The 9,086-nt window shown below is 43.2% G+C and overlaps 1 pseudogene across 1 annotated transcript in view; it reads left to right on the top strand.

Annotated features, from left to right (window-relative positions):
* Positions 1 to 7,120: 7,120 nt before the first annotated feature.
* The window catches only part of LOC311110217, a 14,882-nt pseudogene continuing 12,916 nt past the window's right edge, over positions 7,121 to 9,086 (top strand). The window contains exon 1 of the transcript in view: positions 7,121 to 7,708. The product of the transcript in view is annotated as an uncharacterized misc_RNA (transcript). The remainder of the gene's footprint in view (positions 7,709 to 9,086) is intronic.

Genomic DNA, 9,086 nt, shown 5'->3' with positions numbered 1-9,086 from the left:
TTACTCATCTCATATGTATATACTGTATTCTATAATATTCTACTGTATCTTAGTCCATGCCGTTCTGTCATTGCTTGTCCATATATGTATATATTCTTAAATTCCATTCCTTACTAGTTGTGTGTGTATTGGGTATATGTTGTGAAATTGTTAGATATTACTTGTTAGACATCACTGCACTGTCGGAGCTAGAAGCACAAGCATTTCGCTACACCCGCAATAACATCTGCTAAACACGTGTATGTGACAAATAACATTTGATTTGATTTGATAAGTGTGAGTTTGTCTGTGTGTGTGTACACTCTTGAGTGCATGCAAAAGTGTGTGTGTGTGTGTGTGTGTGTGTGTGTGTGTGTGTTTGTGCTCCCCCAGCAGTGTGGTCTGTGCTGACTCTACAGTAGAGATTAGCTGTGTGTATCCAGGCCATTAGAGTAGAGCTGGGCACCACAACACTAATCCCTATTGTCAGATTGGAAAGGCAATCACACACACCCCTCCCTCTGTATCTCTCTCTGTCGTTCTATAACTCTTTGTATCACCCCCCCCCCCCCTCTCTCTCTCTCTCTCTCTCTCTCTCTCTCTCTCTCTCTCTCTCTCTCTCTCTCTCTCTCTCTCTCTCTCTCTCTCTCTCTGTGTGTCTCTCTCTTGCCACGTCGTCACCTCTCTCTCCCTCTATCACTCCCTCTCTTACTCTTTCTCTCTCTCTCTCCCTCTCTCTGTATCACTCTATAGGAAACTGCAATGGAATGTCCTACCACAACAACTATAGCGCCAAGCCCAGTTTTGCCGAGTCTACATGAGAGGCTGCAGTACTCAATCTAGACCACTAGAGGCAGTCGTTCTAGAGATTCACCACTAGGTGGCAGTCTAGCACAATCAGTAGATCAATTGTCACCGACTGACTCTCTGGTTGAGGACTGCTGAGTGTGCATGCTTTGGTTCCAACCAGGCCAGCTCTGTCAGATCATAGTGAATGCTGTTGAGTGATTTATTTACTTCTGGCTCTGGTTGACCCATTCTTAGGGTAGCCTACCTGGAATAAAGATGTTACTTGTTCGCAATATGAGGGTCGTTCCACCAATTCGGTACCTTTTGAGAATTGTAGCTTGGTAAAAAAAACAGTTTGATTTCATTTAATTTTAACATTCTGTCATAAAGAGCCACAGGAGGTTGGTGGCACCTTAATTTGGGAGGACGATCACGTGGTAATAGCTGGAGCAGAATAAGTGGAAAGGTATCAACTACATCAAACACATGGTTTCCATGGTTTCCATGTGTTTGATGCCATTCAATTCGCTCTGTTCCAGACATTATTATGAGCCGTCCTCCCCACAGCAGCCTCTACTGTAAAGACCACATGTTAAACTTAATAAAAAACATGATTTCCCATCTCAAGAAGTTAAATAAATAAAAATACTATAGTAAGTGCCAAATAAAATAACAGGGTTGACCGTAACAGGGTTGACCGTAACAGGGTTGACGATTTCATCTTAAATCAGCCATAAATCTCCTTGTGACAGGAGGAATGGAAGCTTGTTGTGTGCGACAGGGAGTGGCAATTGATGCATTTCTTTCTATCTAATGGTGTACAGGTTGACACTTCATAAAACAAAACACCAGAAAATGGCCAAAAAGAGTAGAACCAGCTCACCTGCTTTTACACTATGATTTGACTAATAAGTGTTCAATGTTTCTTTTGAAAAAAAATATTTAAAAAGGAATAGTTTTACCATATTAAAACGAGAGTTCAGTTGATCTTAAAAGGAGGGACAGATGTAAATGAATCACTAATCATATCAAATAAACAATAATTTTCAGAAATTACTCTCAAAGCAACAAAATAAATAGGGCTTTACAATTATGCTGAAAACTTGGAGAAATGTTGGGGTTAGGTGGGTTAAAATGTTCCTAGATGTCACAGAGGGCAATTTTAGCGTCTTTATTCCTATAAAAAAAGTATTTATTGAATTCTCCATGTGGTCTATGTTAAAGGCCACTTCATTTAATATAACAGGCTTAAAAAATGCAATATTGGTGCACAATTTCTACTTAAAATAAAAGGCACTGTTCGTGGAACGACCCCTGAATGACAATTTCCGAAAACTGAAGGGCTAAATAGAGCCAAAAAAAGGTCCACATTCACCAAGCAGCAAATCAATTCCTAAGTAAAACCACAGTCCTCGGAATGCCAAGAGATGTTGTGTTCACAGCTGAGGCATAAGCCTACTGTAAAGTAACAACACATGTAACCCCAGATCAAACAGCGGAGGGAATGTGATTGTCTCCTCTTTTCAACAGCGTTAAACACACCACATGTCTTAGGATGCTTCCCAAATGGCACCCTATTCCCTATATAGTGCACTACTTTTGACCAGGGCCCCAATAGTCGTCCACTATGCAGGGAATAGAGTGCCTTTTTTGGGACGCGGGCTTAGACAGAGTAGGATGACGGGAGAGAGGGTAGAAACACATTATAATAACAATCTCATATCGTAGAATCAACAACATTTGGACGGAGTTCAGAAGAAAGGATTTTCCACCACGCCATCCTGACCCTGGTTTACCCTGGACTCTGGACCACAATGCTGGAGAGAAGAGGTACAGAGATGTGTGTGTGTGTGAGAGAGCGCTTGGGTCTGTCTGTGTGTGTGTGTGTGTGTGTGTGTGTGTGTGTGTGTGTGTGTGTGTGTGTGTGTGTGTGTGAGGGAAAGAGAGAGAGCGAGCTTGGGTCTGTCTGTCTGTGTGTGTGTGTGTGTGTGTGTGTGTGTGTGTGTGTGCTTGGGTAACTGTGTGTGTGTGTTCTTATGTGCGTGAGCCTGTCTGTGTGTGTGACTGCTTCCTGACCCTTTCCTCTGAGCCTCTTGATGACTCCAACAATAGTCTGCTGTGTGTGTGTGTCTGTGTCTGCGTGTGTGTGTCATCTGTTGTAACATCTAGTCATCATCTGTCTAGTCCTACTGACTCACACATCACTCATTCATTCACTAGTTTAGCTGTCTCGTGTTTTCCATCAAAAGACACACAATCATATATTTTCCACAGCAAGATACATTCTGTCATCTCCCTGCTCTCTCCTCCTCTCCTCCTCTTTCCCCTCCTCTCCTCCTCTCCTCCTCTCCTCTCCCTCCTCCTCTCCTCTTTCCCCTCCTCTTCTCCTCTCCTCCTATCCTCTCTCTCCTCCTCTCCTCTCTATCCTCCTCTCTCTCTCTCCTCCTCTCCTACCTCTTCTCTCTCTTGTACACATATCCAGGCATCAGATATCTCAGAATGATTAGAGTGAAACAAGCACAGACATGTAGTTTTATACTACATCAACAATAGAGGCAAGCAGCAGCAGCATGTCGTTGCTGGTCCATATGGAAGTTGACAGGTTATAGATTGTCATCACAGAAGATAACAGCATCAAAACACAATATTAGTAATTTTTTACTAAACTATTTAATCTGTGGTTACTTCATCATGCGTTACACACACACACACACACACACACACACACATACACACACACACTCATAGTATAATCTCTCGTTCCTCAGAGCCTGCATTCTAATCCGGTGACCTATGACACTTAACCCCGTAGGTGTGTGTGTGTGAGTGTGTTTGTTCATGCATGTGTAGGTACATACATGTATAGCTTTGTACACTCTGGGTAGGTTTAATACATACACTATTAACACACTGGGATATCTCTCCCATGCGTTTATCTATCTATTTACATATAGATGATGTGAAAGATGTCCATTGTGGACGGAAACAGTAGCACAACAATGATGTGTTTTCCTAATATTGTACATGACTAGGTTATTTATTTATTTGTGTTGAATTTAGCCAGTCACTGAACTGATTAATTAGCTCAGTTGGTTTGGTGTGGAGCCTATTTGGAACAAAATCCTGCAGTTCCTGCAGCACTCAAGGAAAAGGGTTGCCTACCCCTGATCTAGTCCATGTTACTGTGTAACAATTCGGTCCCTCTTCCTGTTTTTCTCTCTCTCCATCTCCCTGCTCTCTCCTCTCCTCTCTCCCCTCTTCTCCTCTCCTCTTTCCCCTCCTCTTTCCCCCTCCTCTTCTCCTCTCCTCCCTCTCCTCCTCTCCTTCCTCTCCTCCTCTCCTCTCTCTCCTCTCCTCTCTCTCCTTCCTCTTATCCTCTCCTCTCTCTCCTCCTCTTTCCTCTCCTCTTTCCTCCTCTCCTTCCTCTTCTCCTCTCCTCCTCTCCTCTCCTCCCTCCTCTCCTTCCTCTCCTCCTCTCCTCCTCCTCTCCTCTCTCTCCTCCTCTCCTTCAGCCCCTCCTCTCCTCTCTCTCCTCCTCTCCTCTCTCCCCTCCTCCCTCTCTCTCTCCTCTCCCTCTCTCTCTCTCTCTCTCTCTCTCTCTCTCTCTCTCTCTCTCTCTCTCTCTCTCTCTCTCTCTCTCTCTCTCTCTCTCTCTCTCACTGGATTGTTCCATATTTCCCATTGATACTCCCCCCCTGCTCCACAATTCCCTGTAGACCTGTGGTGTGATTGTGCTTCCTTCATCTACTGTATATGAGATTTGGGTTGTCTGGTATGTTCTAGAATGTTTGGAATGGATTACAGTAGGGCCAGAATGACAGAAGGAGAGAGAGAGAAGAGATAAACAGAGGGATAGAAAGACAGTGAGAGAGAGGGAGAGAGGGAGGGAGAGATAGGAGAGAAACAAATGGATAGAGAGAGAGAGAGAGAGAGATAATCACTTCTATTGTGTATGACAGCTGTCAAACGACTATGTCAGATCAGCTCACTCAGTTTTCAATGTTGTCTGAACTGTCTGTATGTCTGTCTGTCTGTCTGCCTGTCACACAAAAATGTATGCACGCATGACTGTAAGTCGCTTTGGATAAAAGCGTCTGCTAAATGGCATATTATTATTATTATTATTATTATTATTATTATTATTATTATTCTGTCTGAACTGTCTGTCTACCGGAGTAAGAGTGCTGATGGTGCTGCAGCCCCACCTGATAAATCACAAAATATATACTGTATATATATATATATATATATATATATATATATACACTACCAGTGAAAAGTTGGACACACCTACTCATTAAAGGGTCTTTCTTTATGTTTACTATTTTCTACATTGTAGAATAATAGTGAAGACATCAACACTATGAAATAACACATATGGAATCATGTAGTAACCAAAAAAGTGTTAAACAAATCAAAATATATTTTAGATTTTAGATTCTTCAAAGTAGCCACCCTTTGACTTAACAGCTTTGCACACTCTTGGCATTCTCTCAACCAGCTTCACCTGGAATGCTTTTCCAACAGTCTTGAAGGAGTTCAAACATATGCTGAGCACTCGTTGGCTGCTTTTCCTTCACTCTGCGGTCCGATTGTAGAGGCCACGTCATCTGATGCAGCACTCCATCACTCTCCTTCTTGGTCAAATAGCCCTTACACAGCCTGGAGGTGAGTTTAGGGTCATTGTCCTGTGTGGGGGTTATCTTCTGTATACCCTCCCCCCCCCCCCGGTTGAGAGAATGCCAAGAGTGTTTAAAGCTGTCATCAAGGCAAAGGGTGGCTATTTGAATATAAAATATATTTTGATTTGTGTTATTTCATAGTTTTGATGTCTTCACTATTATTCTACAATGTAAAACATTTTAAAAATAAAGAAAAACCCTTGAGTGAGTAGGTGTGTCCAAACGTTTGACTGGTGGTGTATATTTATGAATATTCAGTGGGTGTAGCAGCCCCCTCGACACCGTTACTTCCTGCAGCTATGTCATTTATCCTTTACTACTGTAGACAAGTTTTTGAGCCGTTTCCACTCTACTTCGTGAACTCCTCCCGTCGATGCAATCCAGTTCCGTTCTGCCGGGCTGGGTTTGTTTTGCTAGCTAGCTCCGTTGTGCCGACAAAGCACTGATATCGCAGTGACAAAGAGGATATAAAAATTACAATTACAACATGAAGAAAAGTGGTTCGGGAACGACGTGTGCGGTAGTTGGTTGCAAAAACTTGAGAAAGCACCTGAACGAGTGGTTAGATAGAGAGTGCTATGACCACAAACCAGCTACAAAGAGGCAATGTCCATGCGCTCCATTGTTTACATTTTTTCGCAAGCCTGATACCGACTCGGAATCAAGGACCTGGCTGAAGGCATTGAATCTAAAGAAACCACCCCTCAACGTTTTTGTTTGTTCCTATCACTTTGTTGACCAAAAACCTACCAAGGATAATCCTTTCCCAGAGTTGTGGTTGGGATACAATCGCCCTCCCCAGCCAAATAGGCGTCAACTCACCCAGCGGACCACTGCCTCCTCCCAGATAAAGAAACGCAGACTTGAATCTGAGGGTAAGTTCAGCAACTTTAGCTATAAAGCTGACAATACTGTTAATTATGAAGAAGTTGTCATACATTAACATTGCTACCGGTATTTTGCTAAGGCAGTTGATTGTTTTGGAGATGGGACAAACAATGCCCACGATAGCTACATCATTAATTGTGTGTGTGTGTGTGTGTGTGTGTGTATGTGTGTGTGCCTGCCTGCGTGTGCCTTAGTCAACATCATAAATACAATGCAAGGTGGCAGGCTGTTGTGATGATGATTGTGTGTGTGCGTGTGAGTGCAATGTTGTAGTACACATTTTTCCATTGTGATGTTTGTAGTGAGAGGACTCTATGCCTGCATAAATTTTGCTCCATCCATGTTTTCTCTTCCCCTTTTTAGATGCTCCAGAAACCTGTCAGCCTGTCTGTGAGGCCGAGCCTGCTACACCAACATTTCGAGATGCCCAGACCCAATGGGAGGATCCGTCACATATTGATCACATTTACTGTTCAACACAGTCTGTTAAAGTAGACAAGGCCACACAGTGCGAGGCAGAAATGGGTCCTACTGTGACCAGCACCACGGTCATTGATGATGCTAGGTCCCGGCTGTATACAGGAGTGCTTATGGTTCAATTCTTCACCCTGGTGACGGTGTTGTTGCCTTTCAGTAAGCCATCAATTACCCTTCCTGTTGTTGACCAAATACTTATGACGTTGATGAAACTAAAACTAAACCTAATATTAGGAGATATTGCTCACTGCTTCAATGTGTCTACATCCATGGCAAGCATTGTGATTAGTCACTGGATTGACGTGATGGGTGAACAGCTTCCAAGAGAGACTATTCGTGCCACCATGCCCTTGTCGTTTCAGAGGAACTACCCTCGAACCACCTGCATCATTGACTGTGCCGAAAGTGCCATGCAGAGAGCCACAAACCACGACTCAAGGAGTGACACTTTCAGCCAGTATAAATCACGCAACACTGTGAAATATCTCGTTGCTGTGGCCCCTAATGGGCTAATCATGTTTATATCTGATGCCTATGCTGGCAGAAGCAGTGATAAGTTTATCACCATGGACAGTGGGTTCCTAGACTATCTGAGGGCTGGTGATGAGGTCATGGCGGACCGTGGGTTCACCATTCGAGACTTGCTTGATGAGAGAAGGGTCAGTTTGAACATCCCTGCTTTCACCTACAGGCGCAATCAGTTGACCAATGAGGAGACGACACGCACCAGGCGAGTAGCCAATGTCCGCATACATGTGGAAAGAGCAATCCAGAGACTGAAGGTGTTTAAGATTTTATCCCAGAATGTTCCCATCAGCATGGCACCGAAACTGGACAACATCTTAACCATCTGTGCTGGCCTAGTTAACCTGAAGAGTCCACTGATCAGTGAGGTTTAGAATCTTGCCCTGTGTCCCTGTCTACCAACACCCAGCCATGTTGTTCATTAAATACAGATAAACACAACAAATACTGCGTGCATTGTATTTTTTAATATTATATATGAATATTTTCATAGTGATGTAATTGTGTGGGCTGCTTTTGTATTTTACTTTTTAATACCTGTTAAGATTAAACACGCAATCTTACTTGTTGAAGCCATTTGTTTAGTTTCCTCAAAACAATTAATTAATCCAGTGTTATTTATGTACAGTATGAGCTTACTATGAATTATGAACTGTGTTAAAATAAATTGTAGCACTCTAAGGATTGAAATTACATCAAACTTTATTTTCACTCAAACAGTAGGCACACTGATATATTGCACAGCATAAAGAGATCATGTAAACAATGGACATCTGTTGGCTCCTGTGGGCATGACCTAAATAAGGCAGTTTATTTTGGTTTTAAAATGCTGAGATATTTACTGCAGAACTGTAACCTTCCCTCAACAAAATCATCAACAATTTCGGGAGCATGTGGGCAAAGTAGAATGTGCGCAGCCTTATGATATGCCCCTGGACAAAGCCTTGGTCGTAGGGTACTTCGATTTCTAGGTGCTCAGTTTTGTTCCAGATCACCAACTTGGAGTGCTGAAGCCCTGTGCAGTGCATCCCAATTTGTACCTGCATGTAGTAGCCTTTTGGACCATTGCAGGCAATATGGTAATCTACCCTATCTCCGTTTGCCACAGTTGTGATTTCGCAGTTCTTTGTTGCCAAAAATTCTGCAAGTGACTTGTTTCCCATCACAGGTGATTTGATCTCCAACAGAATGTCGTTGTTTATCACTCCATCGGGAGATGCTGCAAGCCACGGTTCCTTTTCGCACACCACTAAGCCTTTGGTTTCAATGCTGTTGCCCAGAGTTTCCAAATAGTCCCTTGCAAGTTCCTCCCCCTCCGCTCCTTGACGGGTTGCGGCATAGTAGTAGAACCGTGTTCCCAAGCTAGCGTCGACATCGCTGTGTTTACACCGGCAGACGTTGTGCCAACAACTTCCGGCGGAAATGAAATGCATTTGTGTAGAGTTATGGCGCCACCCGGGATACAGCGCGTAAACTGTCTATAGCCCATAGAAACACATTGAATAACACATTTAGAAAAGGCAAAACAACAGTTCAAAAATGTATAATCATAAGGAATAAGGTTTTTAAGTGTCTCTATGGGATTTGCTCAAGGGCAGTGAACTATACAGTATAGGGAATAGGGTGCCATTTGAGGCACACCCCTAGCCCTCACTAAAACACTAATCTGGACCCATGACTGTTACCATAACAACACACTCGCAATGGGACCATTCTGTATGATTGTCTGTATTGCTGGCTGGCCCA

The sequence above is a fragment of the Coregonus lavaretus genome (genome assembly GCF_964263955.1).
Source record: "Coregonus lavaretus genome assembly, contig: SUPER_35_unloc_2, whole genome shotgun sequence".
Lineage (NCBI taxonomy): Eukaryota > Metazoa > Chordata > Actinopteri > Salmoniformes > Salmonidae > Coregonus > Coregonus lavaretus.
This window is presented reverse-complemented; position numbering and strand designations above follow the sequence as displayed.